Consider the following 23,062-nt stretch of genomic DNA (forward strand, 5'->3'; position numbering starts at 1 on the left):
GATTTGGGTTTCTAAAAATAACTCATGGGAAGCCTGCAGTGTGAGGAGAAGATGGTCGCACAGAGCTCCAGGGAGGAAAAGCTGAAGCATTCGATTTGAATTACCTAAGAGCCGAAATGGAGTACGAATATCTCCTTGTAGCAACTGCTGTATAATTAGCCACCCTAATGGAATCTTTTCAAAACCAACGCAGTTCTACAAGTAAGTTTAATTGAAAATAAAATTTCCAGACCGACTATTCTGTCAAAACCACATTAAATGAAGATGGCTCAGCAGTGGCCAAATCACTGGTGAAATGTATTATGTATTTATTACGCAGTAAGGGAGAAAGGGGACAAGAGGGGGAGGGGGATGTGCTCTCCCATATGGGGGAAATGTGGCAATTTCCAGGGCTCCTTTTTCCAGTTTCATGTGTCTTCTATCCTCTCGGAGAAAGTATTCAATTCTCCCTGCGTCGGTGCTACTGCTGGGGCTATCTCCGGAGTCCAGAGCATCATAGTCTCCTGAAAAGAAGAAGCTGGGATTAAAATCTCAGAGCTAAAGCAGGGAAGAGAAGAGAAAATGACACTTGCTTTCCAATCTGCTCATTGCCAGCACGGGGGCACGTTTTATTCTAGGAAGACCACATTCATCCATCAGCTCACGGAGAGGCTACGGTGATCTGGAACTGCCTTCTGAACTTGGACTTTCATTGGTGCTACTTGTCAGCTGTGCTGGGTTATTTAACATTTCTGAGTAGCAGTTTTCTCATCTTAAAAGAAAAAGTAAAAGGACTGTCATTCCCACACCTCCCATGCAGTCAGGAAGATTGAATGTGTGCGTGACCAGCCTGGTGCTCTAGACAGGTGGTGCACGCAGGGCGAGGAGGGGAGGGGCGGACGACCAGATCCTTCCTTGTCTCCGTGCATAGACCTGCAGAGTCAGCATCACCTGGAAGCCCATGACTAGTGCAGAAGCTCAGCATCACACAGAAAAATTGACCAAGAATCTACATTCAATAAATGCTTTTGGAGACTTGTAGTATGTGAGGCTCAAATTTGAGCCTCGCTGGCCTGGGCCATTTCTCAGGTGTGTGACTCTACATTGGGTGACTCATGTTAAGAGAAAGTGAGAAGGAAGGACAGAAGGGAGGGAGGGAGGAGAAGCCCATTTGAATTAAAATATCAAAACTATTTGAAAAAGATTATTGAGTCACTTGTTATGCAGGGTTAAGAGGAAACCTAGGCCTTGAGCCCATCTTTTTGCTTAAAGCCACTTAGCTTGCAATCCTTCATTCAGACTGAGCATACATGGTCCCTCCTACCCAACACCCGGCCCTTGTCTGAAAATGCTCAGATGGACAAATGGTCTCCTGTGACAGAGAGCTACCCTGTTTACTTCCCCCAAAGCCAGTAGACACTGTAGTTAACCGACCTTCTGAAAACCCCAGTGGTGCCTACCTCCAGACCATTTAGCTCACTTAAGAAAGGAAACATCTCTTCCAGAAGACTCTGAAACCCTAATTTCCTGAGCCTTCCAATGACCAAAATGGAGTTGGAGAAAATGACTCTTATACTTATGAAACCCGATTCTCAAATAAGAAGCACTGACTCAGCGTATAAAGCATTTTACAATCCTTACTGGTAAGATATATAATAAAAACCTGATTTTAAAGATGATGAAGGAGGTGGAGGCTCAGCAAGGCTTAGTGGTGGCATCAAGAACTGAGCACTGTGCCTTTTCTGCCACGTGTGCACCCCATCTGCCCAGCTTCGGATCCCAGTGTCCCCAGCCACCTTCCAGAAATGCTCTGGGAAGCATCGCACTGTGTCTTTGTGGTTGGCAGTTGGAGACTCTTTCTTTACAAAAAGCATCACTTGAGTCTTCAGCTGAAAACTAGTCTACTGATGCAGGGAGTGATGACGGTGCCTTCTTGGGCCACCGTAGCTACGACCAGGGAGGCTTGGCCGGATGGATGAGAGCCCAGCTTCATTCACACTTAGAAACTCTTGGGTTCAAGCCATGGCCTTGCTTCTCAGAACTGTCTGATATATTTGGTAAATTGACTCCTCTGTGCGACCTGGTTTCTTCATTTTTAAAAATGGCAACAGCAGCTAACACGTATCAAGTGTCATTCTAAGCACTTGATATTTGTTAACTCATTGGGCACTTATAATACACTATTATTATTCTTGGTGTAAAAACAAGAAGCTAAGGCACAATAAAATAAAATAAAATGAAGTTACTTAGCCAAGGCCACGCAGCTAATAAATATCAGAACCAGGATTCCACAGGCGATCTGACTGGAGCCTGTGTTGGAACCATAAAGCAGAAATGGTTTATAAAGCAGATGGCTGTCAGGAGATTCCTAGGAAGCAGAGGGATAAAGTGTTTCCCAGGCCACCTGGCAAAAAGTAAGTGCTCAAAAAATTATAACTATAAGGTGTCATGTAAAAATTATTATTATTTTTTTGGTTAGCCAGAAACACACAGGCTACTACAGCTTCCACGTGGCTAAGGACAGGGGACAGTCAGTGTCTGTGGAAGTACAATTGCTCGACAGGTGTCCATCCCACCTGTCCTCAGCGGGCACGTTGCCTTGGAACGATGGCACAGGGCAGGAACTTTGGCGCTCTGCCCTTTGACTCTTTCAATTGACCTTTCTACCAGGGAGTCAGCTCAGAAACCTCAGGGAAGGCAGCTGGGCCTGATTTCTGCCTTGCAAGAAGGGCTATTTCCAAAATGAGCTGGACAGATGTAATTCTCAAGGCAATGGGCATGTATGAGTTGACTCACTGCTTCTGAAATTCTCTGCAAATGGTTAATCAAACGGCTTTAGGGGTAGGTCCCTTGTATAGAATAGGCAGAATGCACGTAAAAGATGGGCAGAATCAGAATTCTGATGTGGAAGGCTCTGTTGGCTGCGGGTTAACCAAACAGCCACTGTCTCTTCTTCTTTATTAAAATATTCCCAGTTCTTTTTAGGTGCAAGGCAAACAGCAATGCGCTCAAAAGAAGTCCATGGCCGGAGAAGAATTGGCCCTGGTCCAAAACAGCAATGGCCATTTCGTTCTCTCTCTCAGGCACTGGCTGGGAGGACACCTTGCCTAGTCTGGCCAGTGAGACATAAGGAGAAGACTCCTGGGGATTTCTGGGGAAAACTTTTTTCCTTAATAGGAGATGGTTGCAGTAAAGAGGCCCCCTTTTTCCTTCCTGATGCTTCTTCCTGCTCAAAATGCTGTTATGACAAAGTGATGTCTGCAGGAAAAAAGCCCGTCACAGAGACGCTGATCCCCGCCATGGCTGGGCTGTCAAATGCATCCTTTCTGATGTATGTGCTAATACCAGGTGCTGGAGAGGATGAAGAGAAACAGAAACTCCTGAGCATCTCTGGTGGAAGTGTAAATTGGTACAGTCATTCTGGAAAACAATCTGGCAGTACTTGTGAAATTAATATGAGTGTGCACTATGACTCATTCATATCAGGGCTGGGTCCACACCAAAGAAACTCTCCCACAGTCCCACAGCACAGGTGTGAGGGCTTCATCACAGAGCCAGGCTGAAGTTGCCTAGTGTCCCCCAGCAGGGCACAGGGGACTTAAACAGGGCAGGACCTACGACAGAGGACAGGCAGGTGAGCCAGGTGTACACAGAGCACCAAGACTATATCTAAAAAAAGATAGTGTTGAGTAAGAAGAAAAACCAGATTGAGATCTGTGGCAGAATCCCACTTATCTAAATTAAAAACAGATACCCAATCAGGACAGGACAGGAGTTGATACAACATACAGGGCACGTAGCAAGCACAGTGGAGTGGTGCCTACGAAAAGGGCGGGGATGGGAGGGAGGAGGGTAGCAAAGGAAGCGAGGTGGGCAGGGGGCTGCAGAGAACAATGGTAATGTGCCTAGAACAGAGTGGGCATTTATAATAAAAGTCGAAAGAGAAAACACAACCAGATTTGGAGTCAGAAAACCCAGGTGTGAATGTTCCCATGATTCTTATTGGCTGTGGCTCTTTGGAAAGTTAACAGAGCCTCAGTTTCCCCATCGTGAAAAGCAGCTACGAAGAGCAGCCCTGCAGAGCTGTTGTGTGAGCATCCAAGGAGATCATGAGCGAAGATTCTGAGTGTGGAACACAGGAGGGGCTTCCTGGATGGCAACTGCCACGACCTTAAGGACTGGGCTTTCTCCTCTGTAGAATGGGGATTATTGCGTCACCTACCCAGCACAATCGTGGTGAGGTTTAAATGAGACGTGACCCATGCAGGACACAAAGCAGGGTCGTGACACCTGGAAGCAAAGCCCTCCCGCACCCCTGTGCGTGACAGTGATGCCCTGTGCACATGCCTGGCAGGGCAGAGGCGGTTCAGGCTGTCTTTTGGCAACACCAGTCCCGGGGCACATGGGCCCTACACATCCACAGATATATTTCCTTTTCTTGTGTGGCAATGATTAATCTTTCATTGAGTAAGGTGGGTTGCAAAAACGGGAAGAGATGAGAAGGCAGAAGAGAAAAGAAGAAACTGTCATACTCCTATTGCCCCAAATAGGTAAAACTTTCATTTTTCTAATGAAGAGCTGGTCTCCCTACAGATTTTCCATGACTCCAGGAAGGATGCTATGTCTTCTGTAACTGTCATATCACAAATTGTCACCGCTCTTCTTAAGGTGCTACATCTGCTCCTCGATAACCCTACAGATGTCTGGGGGAAAAATCTGTGGCCCAGAATGACCATATATCCCCGGGGTCCATTTCGTTTCTAATTTCACCCCTAAATGCATCCAGACACAAGAAACCCCTTCACACACAAAGGCTTCTTTTTTTCTGGAGTATGTCTTCTAAATAAATTCCCCCAATAGGGATACAAGGTCAATGTGAGGCTCCCGTACCTCCTGACAAACTGTTGCTCCAACAGACCAATTTACTCTGCCAGTGGCAATGGAGGCATATGTCAGGCTCCGACACATTTTTAGAATAGACTCCAAAATCTATTATTCTAATTTTTGGCAACATGATGGGAGAAAGACACTGCAGTTGCCCCATTCTGGGGAGAAGCACTGTGAGTCCAGGATTCCAAGTTCACCAATGTGCTATTTTCCTCTTATGAGATCTGTCTGTTCAAGAGCTCCCACATCTTGTTAGTGAGGTCTCTCTGGTTATCAAGAGACCCTTTCACACAGGTAGGCCAGAGGGGTGGACTGGGGGGAGGGACATTGAGAAAGTCCGGGGAGAGAGGTAGCCTAAAGCCTCCCGAGAAAGAAGGAAAAGCAGAGGAATACTAAATGGAAATGTTTGCATGAAAAACTGTAAAAAAAAAACACAAAAAAACCACAAAAAACCTGTGCCCACTGAGAACACATCTATATAAAATGTGGGCACACACAGGGGACGGAGGTGAGGAGCATGCAGGGATGAAGACTAGAGTTGTTCTGGGTGGGACTATGGCTCTGGGATTTGGGCATTCTTTCATATTTTTTAACAAATGTCTTACATTGATCTTTGAATAAGATGAACAAAAAATACAAAGAATAGAGTTAGAGAGTAGAAAAATAAAAGCAATGTCAGAAAATGAAGCATGCGTCTGAGGGCAATATGATCAGTGCCTCTTGTCCTTAAAGCGCTTGGGGCTGCAGGCGAGGTCAAGTTCCTTCCCGCCAGTGAGGAGGCCCCAGGTCACTTCTCCTGCAGCTCCTGCTCAGCCCTGGGCCTTTAGGTGGGGCTGGGACCCCCACTGAGCACTCCCCCAGCCTCTGCAGGCCAATCTGCACATTTTCTTCTGCTCTCAGAGGAGACATCAGTTCCCCTGGAAGCCTCCCCTGCTCTCTGTGGCAGAATCAATGCCTGGTCTCATCCTGCCGAGACATCCTGTGAGTTCGCTACCCCAGGGTTTGCCACTGAAATGGCCTGTGCTGGCTGCTTCAACAGCGATTCCTTGATGAGAGGTCTGAACGTTTCAGGGAGCAGACAGAACAACTGAATTGTGCCTGCCATGGGAGGAGGGACTGGCCTGGGAGGCAGGAGAGGCAGCATGGGCTGGACAGCGGACCTGAGATGACGCCGCTTCGGTTTTCCCCTTCTCCTCCCCAGCGTGCACCACCAATCCAACCTGTAAAAACCGATTTCTCAAGTGCCTGTTATCACCAAGACACTGCCCCAAGGAATTGCAAAACTGAGGCCATTCCTTGAGTGTCTAACCTAGTTGGGGAGTCAGTACTCCAACATGAGGAATGCCAGATAACCATGCAGGAATGAAGTGTGAGATAACAGAACAAGACTGTCAAAGATTAATTGAGTGTGGGCACTGCAAGGTGTGAGTTCGGGGCAGCAGGGTCACTGTGGCTGCAAAGGGAAGTGCTCTGAGTGTCCAATTTGAAGGATGCCCACAGGATAGGAAGAGGGGAGGGGAGAAATGGCATCCAGTGATCAAGGCCTGGAGCAGGAAATGGGTATTACATGCTCAGTGGCTAGCAAGGGGCCCTTTGAGGCTAGAACAGAAGGAAAAAAAAAAAAAACTAGTTCTGGAAGGATGTGTTAGGGCCAGAATTTTGAAGACCTTAAGGCCAGACAGAGGAGTCTGTTCTGGAAACAAGAGGAGTGAGAGGGCATAAAGCAGTGTAGCTGACCAGAGTCATTTGTGGGGAGATTAGTTTGTGGGCAGTTCTTGGGACAGACTAGAGAAAGAACCAGTTAGGAAACTTCTCTGAAAGTTAAAGCAGGGAGAGAGGCATGTGGGACCAGAGCTGCCACATCCTACCTACAGGCGTGGCGGTCATCACCAATGCATCAGAGCACACTTTCCTGCAGGGCCCAGATGGGACCTCAGGATGCCTTCCCACTGGGGCTCCAGGCAGCCCCTATCAGCCCATCTAGGGTGACAGTTCAAACCTGTCTTCCTTGCAGTCAGTGAGTGAGGGTGGTGATGTTCTGCCGCACCAACATGTATCTTCAAGTCTCAGTGGCTTAAAGCAGCGAAGATTAATCGTTTCCTCAGGCCACCTGTTCATCACGGGTCAGCCAGAGATTGTGCTCAGTGTTAGCACCATACAGACCACAGCACTGCCAGACAGCCAGTGGGGCAGAAGAGAAAGACAGACCTCCTGAGAGTCTTCTACTAGCATCCCAACACAAAGGACAAAAATAACACGCCACTTCTGCTCACTTTTCCTTGGCCAGAACTGGTCAATTCTACTCTCTAGAAGGCGAAAATAAATGGCCTATGTACATCGCTTTTCATGGCACATGGAATTTATTATTCACTCATCCAACTGGCAAAAATGTATTTTAAAGTGGCACGCTCTGCCCTCTGCCACGTTCTTTCCCATTACCTTCTTCTGCTTTCCTCATAGCACTTGGCACTATCTGAAATGTCTTAATTGTCTAGGGATCTGTCATCTTTTATTGCCTGTCTCACAGAGCAGGTTCTAAGCCCCACGTCTGCCTTGTTGGGAGTGCTGGGTACATAGCAGGGTGCCCAACAAGTACTTGCTAAATGACTGGATGAATGAACAAGTGCCCAACAGCAGGGGCTTCCTCAGCTTTATTTAGAGCACCATGCCCAGCACATGGTTGGAACTGGGTGGGCTGCTGAGAGGTCAGTTTTTCACACCTCAGCTTGAAGGGAGTGACTCAGCACTTCTTCCTCTGCAGACACTTAAGCTGAAGGTGGGCCTTGTCATATGCAATGCCTTTTAATTGGTGATTTCAACCCTGAGACCTTCCACTACCTTTCTCCCCCACCCTCAGGGCTCTGTACCTGGTGTCAGACTAACCTGAGAACGCAGGGAGCAAAGGGGAGAGAAGCCAAAGTAAAAAGGAGATGGACAGACTTCTGAGGTGGAAGCTACCAGCCCCACGCACTCATGTATACGCATGAGTTGCAAATATTACACTCCAATCTGGCCCCTTCTTGCTGTGTGATCTTAGGCCAGTCACTCCCCTCTAGGCCTAAGTTTCCCTGATGTAAAATCTGGACATTGAGGAAGGACATTTCTAAGGCTCCTAAAATGCTAGGAACAAGAAATCATTTAAGGCCATAATTCTCAGAGCCAGGTCCATAAGGTTAGGGCTTTTTGAAAGCTTCTGTAGGCTTCACATATAGCATATCAAATATATTAAATGTACCCATAACCTATATTAAGATATAATTCCTATGTAACTGCAAAAGTTGAGCTGCACTTGACAAGTTGACATAACATTCTATAAATATGTACAGTACAACTATTTTCATTTTGCAGTTTTGTTTTCATGTTTTTTCTTTCTTTTCTCTCTTTTTTTTTTTTTTCATTTTATTTTCATAGTTTTCAACCAATAATTTTCTAGGTTCGTTCTCAAACTTGTTGAGGGGTCCTTGAAATACTGACGGGTCCCAGACACTCTGTGCAACTGGTCAAATGGACCTACCTAAGATGTTTGGTAAAAATGCCATTTGCCGGGCTCCACCACAGACCCACTGAATTAGAAGTGTGGTTGGGGAAGCCCGGGAATCTCCAATTTAGCACGTTTCCCAGATGATCATTTGCAAACTGAAGTTTGAAAACCGCAGCCATAAGAGGGTGAGGAAAGGGGCTGGGGGAGGCAATATAGGAGGAGGAAGGAGGGTTACACAGGTGACCAAAGAAGGGGGGCCAACAGAAGCCAGTATGTTGTGGCTTGCCTTTTGCATATATGCAAATGCACATGTGCCCGGTAGTGAGCCCTTAGGTTCCACCAGAGTAAACACACTTTGCAAAACCATGACTCCCCCCTCTGCTTAGCCCTCCTCCAGCCCCCGGAAACCGATACTCAGACTCCACCTGGGACCCCATTCACTACTGTGATTTGCAAGAGAAGTTAACATTTCATGCCATTGAGCACACGGCCTGGAGACTAAAGCCTTCACTGCCAGGGACCATTACTGCAGGAAGGATGATCAATAGCTCTGTCGCCCACCCAAATGTCTGCAGCATGAGCTCTGCCTTTGGTTAGTGGAGGATACTACCACCGTCAGCAAGCGGTCTCAACTCCACAGGGACGGAGGTTTTGTTTAATCTTTTTTATTAATTGACAGATAAAATTTTACGTATTTATTGTGCACAACATGTTGTTTTGAAGTATACAGTATAAACACTGTGGAATAACTAAATCTAGCTAATTAACGTGTGCATGAACTTACATAGTTACCACTTTTGTGGTGAGTACACTTTACACCTACTGTCTTAGCATTGTTCAAGTATACAATATATTACTAAGTAATAGTCACAATGTCATACAACAGATCTCCTGAACTTATTCCTCCTACCCACCTTAATTTTTTATCCTTTGGCCAACATCTCCTCAACTTCCTCCCCAACCACCCCAGACCCTGATAATAACCACCATTCTCCTTTCTACTTCTATGTGACCGACTTTTTTATATTACACATGTGAGATCATGTGGTATTTGTCTTTCTGTGCCTGGTTTGAGGCACATAGACAAAAATATTGCATGTATGCATTGCACATGCATATGCTCACACATGCACACATACCAAACATGTGCATCTGTATTTAAGCTTCTGCAGCTATTAGAGATGCAGAAATCAGAAGGCATCCAGACTCTACCGAGTGCTAGTTTTCAGAAGGTACCAGAAAGGTTTCAGGCTAAAGAGGGTTGGTTGAAAAAGAAGGGGTGCACTGACACAAAAGGCCAAGTACAGGGCTATGGGTTTCCCGTGTATGTCTCAATCCACTGGGGAGAATATTATCTGTCCCATTCTTTTAATAAGGAAAACAAGCTTCAGAAAAAATCTGTGACTTGCCTAAGATCCTATAAGATCAAACCCTGACCTAGCTAACCCCCAGCCAGGTTCATGTTCATTGCCCCACTTGGTACTGCCTTAAACAACCCAAGCTTTAAAGCATGAGGGAATGGGAGGAGGGCGTCTGTTCTGGAGGTGGGTGTGGGGGGGTGGGGGGTGTAGGGTGTGGGGTTAAGAAACTGATCTCTCCAATCAGAGAGAACCACCAAAGTAATTCTGTAACAGTTTAATTCACAAGCAATAAGTGGTCTTTGGAAAAAATAAATCATACGTAAGCAATGAAGAAAAAATTGCACACAATCACATTATTTCCAAAATGATGGTGTTTTTATACTCCCATATTTTTTCTAGCCTACAAACAACATGATATAATTTTTGCAATTTTATAAAAATTTATGCAATATTGACTTTTTAAAACATGGATAATTAGTGGTCCTAATCTTCTATGAATTTGTGTCGATCCCTACATTTCTCTGCAGATTCTAAGTGGGAGGGAAAAAAGCTTTCACTTCTTTTTTATTTGTTTTTTCCTGTTGTTGACTGTTCCTCTGTCACTAATGTATTTAGGAAGAGTTAAAGAGTGTTGCTATCTAAACGTTGTGTTCTGGCAGATGACGTGGCCTTGAAAAACACTAAACAAAAATCAAGTTGTTTTCCTCCTCCTCGTAGATGAAAATGAAGAATAGGCTTTGCAGCAACTGAGGGAAAATTATTTTTTAAAAAATTATCTCAATGCCCAAGGGAAATGCAGCTGCATCATACAGAGGACCTCGGACAAGCCTGCTCAGGGTCCCCTGCCCCCACCACAGGGAGTGGCTCCCACCTGCTTAGGACCTCTTCTAAGCCTCCACTAGTTGGGAGAGTGAAAAATAGCCTCTTTCCCTCCCCTCTGGTGTTAATGAGGCTCCCTATGGAAATGTAGTTAATCACATCAATTAAGAGCCTTTTTACACTTGGCCTTGCCCCACACCGACCCTGTGTCCCTGGGAAGGCCGGTAAGATAAGTGGCCAGTCATGTCATGAGATAATTAAAGTACATATTTTTTCTTTTCCCCTCCACCTATGTTTTCTCATAGTTTTTGAAGAATATTTAGTAGTACGTATTTATGTGCACATGTGGAAATAACATTCATCAGAAATCCAGCAGGTGGGGGCAGGGGGAGGAGAGGATGGGTAAATTCACACTTAACACGAACAGTGCACACTCTCTGGGTGATGGCCACACTTGTAACTTTGACTCAAATGGTACAAAAGCAATTTATGTAACCACAACGTTTGTACCCTTATAATGTTCTGAAATAAATAAATATATATATATATATATATATATATATATATATATACTTAAAGAAATTTTTGGTATAATTTATACACAGTGAAACGCCCAATTCTTAACAGTTTGTTGAGCTTTGACAAATGGCATGTATTAAAATGCACCAAACCACCAAGACACAGAACACTGCCCTCATGCAGAAGGTGTCCCTGCGTCTTTCCCAGTCGTCTCTGCTCTCCTCCTGAGGCAACCACTGTACTAATTTCTAGCACTACCATATAAATGGAATCATGTTTATGTTTAAAAGATGAGCATGAATAATAAGCAAGAACAACCAGCTTCTAGTGGGAATGTAAAACAGTGTAGAGCTTTGGAAAACAGTCTAGCGGGTTGCTCAAAAGGTTACACATGGAGTTACCATATGACCCGACAATTTTACTCCTAGATATAGACACACCCAAGACAAATGGAAAATATACATCCACACAAAAAACTTGTGTGGAAACCGTCAGAGCAGCATTATTTATAACAGCCAAAAAAAATGGAAACCATTCAATGTCTATCAACTGAGGAATAAACAAATAACATGGGGTATATCCATACAGTGGAATATAAAAAAAGGAATGAAGTACTCACACATGTTACAACATGGATGAACCTTGAAAACATTATGCCAAGTGAAAGAAGTCGGTCACAGGAGACCACATACCGTGTGGTTCCATTTATATGAAATGGCTGCAATGGGCAAATCGACAGTGACAGAAAGTACATTAAAGGTTGCCCAGGACACGGGTAGGAGGAAGATTGGGAGGTGATTGCTAAAGGGTTAGACTTTCTTTTGAGGAGATGAAGATGTCCTAAGGTTGGTAAATTGTATGGTATATGAATTATATCTAAAAAAAGCTTTTTAAAAAAAACATTCAGAGTCAACAAAAGTGAAGATACTTGACAAGGGTGTGGACGATACAGTAGTTTTCCTTCAGTGGAATTTTAATGGAAGAAGTGTTTGGCTTTGTGGCCCAAGAACCCCATGCCACCTGGGACCCTACCTGGTGTCCAGGAATGTTTCCTTCCCATAAGAAGGTTCTGAGGTTTGCTGCCTTTCCCAGGGGTCCCTGACCTCTAAATGCTTAGAGTCTAGAACTGTTCACCAGATTCATTCATTCATGCCACAATCATTTATTAAGCGTATGTTTAGTAGAAAGCACATAACCACACCTAGTCCTGAAGTATTGTCTCCCTGCTCTCAAGTGGCTGCCTTTGTAAGGACATGCTGATGTCTCCCGTGTTTGGCCCTGTGTTTGGCAAGTGATCCCAGGAGACAAGAGTGGCAGGAAGAGCTCCTTAGGAAGGAAAGGATGAGAACTTTGAGGACCAATGGACCTGCTTTTAAGTCCGGATCCTATTACTCATTAGTGCATGACCACTCGTCTTCGTGCCTCACATTCTTCACCTGCAAAGACCAATAACCTGCCCTACGGCCAAACCATGAGGAGCCCCAGCTCTGGGAACCAAACCCTGGCTCTATCACCTCCACACTGCGTGCGACTTCAGGCAGTTTCCTGACCTCTCTGCACCTCACGTTCCCACGTGTAAAATGGGGATGGCACAAGAACAGCCTGCACCGTGTATGAGTAGATGAGTTTACACACGTAACCCAGGGTCAGCAAACTCCTCCTGTAAAGGGTCAGACAGTAAATATCTTGGGCACTGTGGGTCGTGTAGTCTTTGCTTTTTTTAAATTTTTACTTCTTTTGAGATGAGGTCTTGCTATATCACCCAGACTGGTCTTGAACTCCTAGCCTCAAATGATTCTCCCACCTCAGCCTCCCGAGTTCCTGGATCACAGGCGCACAACACCAAGCCCGGCTTTGCCACGTACTCTGGTTGCCACCACTCACATCTACCGCTGTAGCATAAAGGCCACCACAGGCAATCGGGTAAGAAAAAGGGCGTGCTTGGTTTCAACAAAACTTATTTCAACAAAACATATTTACAGACACAGAAATTTCCATTTCCATTTCATGTAAGTTTCATGCATCACAAAATATTCTTTTGATTTTTTTCAACCATTTAAAAATGTCAAAACCATTTTTAGCCAGTGGGCTATAAAAAAAAAGGTGGGGGGCCAGACTGGGTCCTGAGCTGGGGTTAGCAAACTCCTGATGTAAAGCACTGAGAGCAGTGCCCAGCGCGTAGTCGGCCCACCGCCCTCTAGCTGTATCCCGTATGCCCCGGCAACAATGCCTGATGGCTTGCCCCGTGGCAGTGAGCTGTGTGCTGGGCCCTTCCTGTGCCACGTCTCATTTAAACCTCATCATGACTGTGCAAGGCGTGTTCTCAGGCGGGAAAGGGAAGACTCAGGCAAGTGCAGCAGCAGAGCCTCTGAAGATCCAGGTCTTCGTGACATGAGCCCTTGCTTCTAACGGTTATAAAATACTGTTCCGGACACCAGGGGACAACAGAAAACCAGCTCACTGAGGCTAGACTCCAAACAACACAAATCACGAATCCGTTAACTTGAGAGGTGTGTTATAGAAGGCAAGGGCTGAGGAGGGTTAAGAGGGCACTGTACAGTGAGCAGTGAGGGAGACTCTCTGAAGAGGGGACCTGCAGGCTGAGAACAGCCGTGTGTCTCCTGGTGGTGTGCCAAGCGCCAAAGGGCTGCGGCTGGAAAGGCAAATCCATGCCGGGGCCCCTGCTGTGGAGGGCTTGAGGGGTGGTCGTCTCTTGTGCTGGTGGTGGAAGGAGACACTGGTCCCAACTTCCCGAAGGGAACTTGGCAACCTCAAAAGCCTAAACAACCTTGAGTCAGACATTCTACTTTATGGGAATATGTCCTAATAAACTAGGAAGTACAGTAATACCTACAAAGGTTTATATGAGAATATTCACTAAAGGATTGTTCATAACGGTGCCACAGTTAAATTCATCCCGTGTCTGCCCCAGATTTAGAAAAATTAGGAAAATTTGAAGGGTTTTGCCACCTAGCCCTGAAGAAGGGTGAAGATGGGCGTTGAGGCAATCAAATGGTGATGGAGCAGAAATGCACATGTTGACGTCCAAAGATGTTTATCATGTATCTAAGGACCTATTCACAAACTAATGTGTATACTACCATACTATTATGCATACACACACACAGACACACGCACGCGTCAGTCCATTTAGTAGTTACCTCTGAATAATAACATAAATGATTTTTGCTTTTTCTGGAAGAGGTACTTACTGCCTTATAATAAGACATGCAGTACAACTGATGCCCAGAAAAGAGTTTACTTCCAAGTGATTTGACCACTAGAGTGGAATTGCTACTTACTAATTTATTGAATTTATTTATTTATCCTCAGGAAGGATCCCTTGCAAGCCAGGGACCGGGTCATGCACCGGGGAATCCAGGGAGATGAGACAGCAAACTCCCTGTTTCGTGGGGAGGTCAGGGCAAAGCATCCACTCTCTCAGTGGTGCAGGCATGCCACGGTACTTGCAGAGAGGACTGCCAGCTCCACCAGTCTCTTCCCCTAATTTGACTGCAGGCTCAGATTACTCTTCACACACTCAGCTAATGATCAATTTAATGGACGGCCTCTTGCTAACCGTGATGAGACTGGTGGGTGGACTTAAAGTTGGGCCAACGATTCCACAGCATGAGCTCGTGTTTTCCTCACCCACAAACCAGGTAACCTCTCGCAGCTGTCAGGATAAACTAAAGCTGGGAAAACGTTCTGCAAATGGCACACACCACGGGGGAGATATAATGCTGAGATCTGAACCCCATTCTACATGGGTTGACAACCTGGAATTTAAATCATGACAGATGCCAAAGTGCAGGGAAGAAAACATGTTTACGAATCAAAAGAGGGAACAGAGACAGGCAGTGAGCAGCAGGATTCCAGGTCACCGCGCCTCCGAGGGACACCTGCCTGATTATGTGCCAGGGCGGCTCCTGACTTCCTGCGTTTGTTTGCAACCCCAAGGACAATCAGTACATTTGAAATTGGATAAAATGTCTCTGCAAGATTTTGTTCATATGGGTTAAAGAAGTACGTGGAGTTTAGGAAGTATTTAGGACCTATAGCCTTGAAACCAAATCTTACATATCTGGCCTCTGGTAGAGTAGAAAGAGAGAAGGATTTCCAGTTGGGTCACAGGGTTCGAATCCTGGCTGTGTACCCTTTTGTAAGTTATTTATCTCCTAGCTCCAGGATAATAATATCTTTCCTGCAGGGTAAGCAATAATGAGAACTACGTGTGTCTACAGTATGGATGCTCGATAGATGGCAGTTGTTTTTTTCTTAGTGGAAAAGCCTCAGGGAACAAACAAAGCAATGAGGTCACGTCACCCAGAAGCTGTACCTCCGAGAAAATCAGCTGCTTATGAAAGGGAGGGAGGCCCAGTGTGGTCTGGCTACTCCAGACCGAAACCTGACCTCAGCCCTGCCTGGGAAAGGTGAGGCGAGGAGACCTGGTCCTTCGCAGTGATGCGGGAATGCTAATGAGACTGAGAATCCATGTATGAAACCAGCCCTGTGCTTTGTGCCCCTCTGAGATCACGGTTGTGCCTGAGTAGAATGCATCCGAATTTTCTGGGAAGGAAAAGGAATTAACCAGAGAGTGAAGAAGGCAGTGCTGCAGGAAACACGAAACAGGGGCAGCTAGGGACAAGCCACAAACAGAAGCAGCACGGTGTGGCTTGCATCGGAATCATCCCAGAGCAACTGGGAAAATTATCAGATTCCAGGTCAATCTCTCAGATCCAGCAGGCTAGAGGGGCCTAGGAGTAATCCATATTTTACCAAGACCTACTGATATACTTTCGATGCTTCCCAAAGGCAGGCTTGGGAACCACGCATATGGTGGAGAAGGCACTAGGCGTTGGCCTTGGCAGGTCCCAGTTCAAGACCCAGCTGAGGGCCAACTCTCAGGCCCAGTGTTAAAATTTTAACAAAGAGAACCAAGGCTGGGTCCAGGTTAGGGCAGCCTGGGACTTCTCTGCAGGTTGCAAACATATGTATAAAGAGGGAAATATCCTTGAGAGCTATGCACTAAATTTTATGTATACACACACACACACACAACAAATATATATTGTTTATATATACACATGTATACACACACGTATATATACATGCACACGTGTATACATACATGAGATACACACATGCATGTTCATATGCAGATACAGGCACACATGTATACAGGCATATATGCATATAGGCATGAATACACACACACACACCCCTATCTCAGTGAATTCTCACACAAGCTCTACGTTAGTACTAATATCGTCTCCATTTCCCGATGAGGAAACTGAGACATGGAGGGAATAAGAGACTTGCCTAAGGTCACATAGCTAGTCAGTGGCACAGGCAGGGTTTGAAAAAGGCAGGCTGGCTCCAGATCACAGTCACTACATTAAAACAAAATGACCCACGAGGTTAAGCGGAGTAGAAACTGAGTCATAAACTTGAAAGCAATTTGTGCCCAGGGGTAGACTGTGCCCAGTAATGTTCGCCAAGAATCCCTCCCATCTGTGTATATCCATGTTGTTTCTCCCATCAAGAGGTGGAGTTGATTTCCTTGCCTTGAATCTGGGCCTGTATGTGACTGCTTTAACCAGAGGCAGGTGATAAAATGACACCGTGCTAGGTCTGCGCCTTGCCCTTAGGAGGCCCAACAGCTTTCACTTTTACCACTTGGGATCCAGCCCCCATACCATAAAGAAGAAGGTCTAGCCAAGTGGAGACATGAAATCAACCATCACACATTTCTCCCACTCTGTGGCACATGTCTTTGCAAACCTGGGCCTTGCATTCCCAGTCCCAGTCACGATTCACAAAATTAACTAAATAAACAAGACTTGTGGTCAGTCTGTCAAATTAAACAGTGGGGCACCCAAAGCACATGGCGGGAGGCCACTGGCCACAGCGAAGCCAGCAAGGAATGAGCGTTGAGGACAGGGAGAATTGGCCTGGCTGGAAAGGACCAACCTTGCTTCAGTCAACAGGTGACAGGAATTGAGGATGGATGGAAACAGTCAGGAAGCTGTGGTTGGTTCCAGAAGCCAGCTTTACCCTCAACTAGCTGTATGACCTTGGGCCATACCTCACCTCTCAGAGCCTCAGTTCTCTACGTAAGTGCACCGATCTGCAAAGAATCGTCACGTTCTTCCCATGATTCAACTTCAGCTTCACCTCAGGCACAGGCCATTGCCATAGCAGCCTCCTTTCCACAGTGGGAAAAGTCCAGCAGACTCCGCTTTGCCACTGCAAGGAGAGTGGGGTGCAGAGGAAGTCATTTTCCTCCTGGCGGCAACACAGCAAGTCATGGAAGAAACTCAAAAACGGTGGCCCCCCGAAAGCTCAGGCTCTCCTTCTCCTACTGGTTAGGAGAACCGATAGGGGGTTCTCACACACGGGATGCCAGCGTGGCATCTGTAAGAATTCACATCCCTCCCACCGCCCACCTCCGATTGTATCCTGCAGTCACCAGCAGCTACTCAACCCAGAACTCAGACTGGCGCGAGAGCTTATCACTCTCACTGAAGTTTGTTTCCTTGCCCCCACTAAAGCCAGCTGTTTCCTTTAAATTGGTATCAATCAGGTCAGGAAGTTTCTTTTTCTCCGTTAGTCCATTGTATGTGAGAAGATCAGAGGGTCCCGTCAGATGCAAGGACGGAACCAGCTGGGCACGTGGAGATACGAGCTGGCCGCCCTGGCCGGGCCTGGCCCCAGCCCCCTGGGTGCTCGGCCAGTCTGCTGCGCTGGTGCAGCCGTACCTACTGGCGACAGTGAGAGCAACAGGAGACTCAGCGATAATTAAGCAGGAACCTTGTCATCACCCTCTGGTCTGGTTCAAAGTCAGCTAGAAAATGCACATCACTCACATCCTACCCTGTGTCATCATAAACCCACCGTCTCCAGTCCAGCACGGGCAAGAGACGGAACCTGTCTCTAGGAGGCAACCTCTCCAGAGAAGCAAACTCTTCCCAGGAGCCTGTGTGGGTTTCAGGCAGGACTACATCTCTCTCTCGTCTCATGGATGACAAAGCTGAAGTTGGCGATAATGTCAGCATGTATATACTATCTAGTGTAAGTGAGGCTTGACATGGGCTGTGGTGGGCAGAGTAATGGCCCCCAAAGATGTCCATTCCCTAATCCCTGACACTTTTGAGTATCTTAGATTATTATTATTATTATTAATCTTAGATTATTCAGGTCGCAGATGGAAGTAAAGTTGCCAGTTTGATGACTTTAAATAGGGAAATTATTTTAGATTATTTCTGTGGCCTCAACATAATTAGAAGAGTCCTTAAAAATGGAAGAGGGAAGCAGAAGAGAGGGCCAATCAGAGATGTTACCACGGGAGAAAAGCACAGAGCGATGTTGTGCTGCTGGCTATGAAGACAGAGGAGGAAGCCATGAACCAAGGAGTGTGGGCAGCCTCCAGGGCTGGCAAGGCGGGAGCAGATTCTGCCTAGAGCCTCCAGCAAGGAACGCCGTCCTGGGCTCCTTCGTGGCAGCCCAGTGGACTCATGTCGCATTTCTAACCCATGGAACTGTGAGATAATAAATTTGTGTTGTAAGAGCCACTGAGTTTGTGGCAACGTGCTATAGCAGCAACCGAAAATTAATACCTGAACCCACTCAGTTCTTGTGACAATCCTACAAAGTGGTACCTTAGTCCACTATGGCAACAACAATGCTGCCTAACACCACACTCCAGACTCGGTGGCATACAGTGAAAAGCATTTACGACTCACCCTCACGTCTGCTAGTCGTCTGGGGCTTGGCTGATACAAGCAGAGTTTGTCTAAGGTTGGCTCCATGTTGGGGGCTAATTCAGCTCCATGCCTCTCATCCACTGTGGATCAGAGGCCACCGAAGGCATGCTGTCGTGACAGAAAGTACGCAACAAAGCTTCTGCATGTTCCGTCCCCCACATGGGTGGTGCTGCTAACAATATCCCAGGAACCAAAGCAAGTCATGAGGCCAAGACCAAAGCCAAGGGGTGGGAAAGTACATGTTACTCACCTTGGGACAAAAGGATGAGGGTATAATTTTATTACAGAGGAGTAAATAACTGGGATCCATAGTTCAGTCTCCCACAGACAAACACTACTCTCCGTGTCCCATTTTACTGATGAGCAAACCAAGACAGAGGCATTAAGAGCAAGAATCTTGTCCATGATCACAATGCTAGTAAGTAAGGGAGCCAGGATTGGAAGCCAAACGGTCTGGCTTCGGAATGTCGGTTACAGACTTGCATCTACTCACTGGTGGAGCTCAGTCTCTATGACACTCAACACCACTGTCTCTGGGAGGGGACGATGCGGGTGTGGCACTCAGGGGCTGCAGTGATTCCAGAAGTGTGAGAAAGACACCAGGGGAGGGAGGTCACCAGTCAAAAACACAGCCACGACAAACTGTTCCTCTCCTCAGCGAGGCCTCTTTCTCTGGTCCAGAAAGGCTTGGCGACTTTCCAGGGATGCATATTTGGCTAGTCCAGCATCCAAGATGAGTCACCTGTGCATGCCTGGCATAAGGCCAAGTGTCTTCCCCTGCCTTCGGGGCCTGCATCCCCTGCTAGGGCAGGCTGGTTTACCTGAAGCCAGCACTTCTGTTCCTTTGAGCAGTGGGCACTGTTTGTCTACAGGCCATAAGGAGGTAAGGGGGTGATGGAAAGCTTGGAAAGAAAACAATATGCACAAAACATGGAAGAAAAGAAAGCAGCATAAGGCAGGACTACTGAGCACTGGAGAGACGAAGCAGGAAGGAAAGAGGATTAGAGTGAAGTAATGCTCAGAACTAAACATTGCAGGGAAATTTTATTCCAGGGCACTTCATGGGGATTTCCTGGAAAGGGTCAGAAAGCCAAAGCAATGATTCTGGGCCTGCGTGGGGCCTCCTTAGGAAGGTCACAGGGCAAGGGGCAAGAGGCAGAAGAACCCCGCCGTGAGAAAGCAGCCAGTGCGGAGACTCGGGATGTCCAGAGAGCCAAAAAGTAACCGGGGGCCTTCAATAACGTGGCATGGGCAGGGGGTCACCAAAGTCCCCACACACTTGGCCCTGGAATGGAAGTCAGTGGAAACCACAACTTAAGGCAGTGACATGCTAAGGCTAGAAAAAAGGTCAGTACATCCCCTCCTTTTCCTATAGCAGCAGACAAACTCCTGTTCCTTCTCCCTGTCAACCCAAGGTAAAGCCAACCCCTTCTGGACAATCTCCTTCTTTCCAGCTACTATCAGGTGAAAGGGGATATGATGTCACTCAACCTACAAATGAGAACCTCTCCAAGAGGACAGATGACACTTTCTGAGCACACAGTATAACCTAGAAGTTCACCTCACAGATTTTCCTTTACTATTAATGTGAGATAAATAGTGTTACTCACATTTTGACCTAAGAAAACCAAGGCTTAATGACAGTTAAATAGTTTGTCAATCACCCAGGTAGTGAATAGTGAGCCCAGATGTCAATCCATTGATGCCAGATCCCTAAGTCCAAGTCCCTTCCTCTTTACTATTCTGCCAACTCTGCACTTGGTACGTAAACTGCTGGGAGAACTTCTCTGAGATACAAGATAGTGGACTTTGATTCATGCATTGCCCGTTTGTTAAGCACCATCCTTAGGGTGGTCACGAGCAGGAAGCACTGGAAGAGACAGCCAAAGTGGTTAAGAACACAGACCCTGGAGCCACTGTGAGGTTTCAAATCCTGCTTTTACCCTCTACCACCTAGATGGGTCTGCTGGACCACATTGTTTAACTTCTCTGGGCCTCAGTTTATCTACACTTCAGTAAAGTCTTATGAGGATGAAATGATTTGGTAAAAATGAAAAACTTAGTGCCCAGCACATAGGCAGTATGATAACTGCATTGGTTTTTGTTTTTATGACTGTGGTAAACTAAATTGACTTCATCCTTCCCCTTACAGAGTTCCAATCCAGTGGAGGAAAACAAATGTGAAACAAACACAAATAAATGTATCATAACAAATCATGCTATGGAGGGAGCAGTGATTTCAGCAGGATAATGGAATAGGAGGTTCTAGTTCTTGTTTTGCACAGAAACATCAATTTGAACAACCATCCAGGCACAAAAATACCTTCACAAGACCTAAGGAAACCAGGTGAGAGATCACAGTACCTGGGTGGAACATAGAAATAAGAAAAGATGCATTGAAGAGGGTGGAAAGGATAGTGTCACATTACCCATGTCACTCCTCCCCTAAGCCAGTGCAGTGCAGCATAGAGAGAGATACCCTCCATATGGAAGAAGAAGAGTGAACCAAGTACCTGACTTTGGCACAAACCCTGGCATCAGGCCCACCCCAGTGAATCCAGGAACCATGTTAGCTCCCATGAACCCAGGCTCCAGGTCCGTCCCATGGGCTCAGTCCACGAACCTGCCACAATGGACCCCAGTGCCAGGCTGGCCCTGTGGACCCAGGATCTAGGCCTGTAGCTATGAACCCAGGCTTTAGGCTCACCTCCACCGACCCGGGTACTAGATCTGCCCACACAGACTGATGCCTCAGGCAAATTCAAGTGTTACCAGGCTCCAGGATGGTCCCTGTGGACCCAGGAAATGGGGCTGCCTGCTTGCTGACACAGAAATTAGGCCAGCCCACCCAAGGTCTCCAGTAATAAACCTGCACAGACACTACCAGCAAGCCCAGTCAAAATCTCTAGATGGGCTGAGTGGTGAATTGCTTTTTCTGCTGAAGCTAATCTGTAAAGAATGGAAGAGGTGCCTATTTCTTCAAATGCACAGACACCAACACAAGGCCACAAGGATCATGAAGTCAAGGAAACATTACACCACTAAAGAAAAAAAATAAAGCTCTAGTAATCAATCTTAAAGAAATGAGGATCTACAAATTGCCTGACAAAGAATTCAAAATAGTTGTCTTGAGGAAGCTCAGTGAACTACAAGAGAACACAGACAACTAAATAAAATCAGGAAAATAACACATGAACAAAACTGGAAGTTCAATAAAGAAAGAGAAACCCTGAAAAAGAAACAAACAGAAATTCTGCACTGAAACACACTGACTAAAATTAAAAACTCCATAGGGAGCCTCAACATCAGACTAGATCAACCAGAAGAAAGAATGAGGTAAAAGACAGAGTATTTAAAATTACTCAGTAGAGATAAAAGAAGAAAAAAAGAATGATATAGAGTAAAGAAAGCCTATGGACTTATGGGACACTGTCAAGTGACAATACATGCATTATAGGAGTCCTACAGAAGAAAGGCAGTAAAGAACATGACAGAAAGCTTATTTAAAAAAAAAAAAAAAAAACAAACAATAATAGAAAACTTCCCAAATCTGGAGAAGAAACTAAAGATCCAGATCCATGAAGCCCAAAGAATCCCAACTTGATTAAACATAAAGAGATCTTCACTGACACACGTTAAAATCAAATTCACCAAAGTCAAAGACAAACAGAGAAAGCAACTTGTCACATATAAGGGAACTCTCAAAAGACTATTACTGGATTTCTAGCAGAAACCTTGCAATCCAGGATAAAGTGCAATGATATATTCAAAGTGGTAGTGTGAAAAAAACCCTTCCAAATAAGAATATGACATCTGGCAAAACTGCCCTTCAGAAATGAAGAGAGAAAGTCTTTCCTAGACAAACAAAAGCTGATGGAGTTCATCACCACTAGACCTATCTTACAAGAAAGGTTAAAGTGAGTCCTTTAAGGTGAAAGAAAAGGACACTAATTAATAACATTAAAACATATAAAGTATAAAACTCAATGTAAAGGTAAGAATACAATCAAATTTAGAATACTTTCATACTGTAATGGTGGTACATAAATCACCTTTAACTTTAGTATAAAAGTTAAAAGAAAAAAGTATAAAAATAACTATGGCCACAATAATTTCTTAATGGATACACAATAGTATAAACTGATACAAATTATGATATCAATGACATAAAAAAGAGAAGTTCAAGTATAGAGTTTTTATATGCAGTTGAAATTGTTATCAGCTTAAAACAGACTATTAAAACTATAAAA

The 23,062-nt window shown here is 45.6% G+C and overlaps 1 long non-coding RNA gene across 1 annotated transcript in view; it reads right to left on the minus strand.

Moving 5' to 3' along the window:
- Window positions 1–284: 284 nt before the first annotated feature.
- The window catches only part of LOC105882751 (uncharacterized), a 237,734-nt gene continuing 214,956 nt past the window's right edge, over window positions 285–23,062 (minus strand). The window contains exon 11 of the long non-coding RNA XR_012920150.1: window positions 285–503. This is a non-coding gene — a long non-coding RNA (uncharacterized LOC105882751). The remainder of the gene's footprint in view (window positions 504–23,062) is intronic.

This window comes from Microcebus murinus, chromosome 7 (assembly GCF_040939455.1).
Source record: "Microcebus murinus isolate Inina chromosome 7, M.murinus_Inina_mat1.0, whole genome shotgun sequence".
In the NCBI taxonomy this organism is placed as follows: Eukaryota; Metazoa; Chordata; class Mammalia; order Primates; family Cheirogaleidae; genus Microcebus; species Microcebus murinus.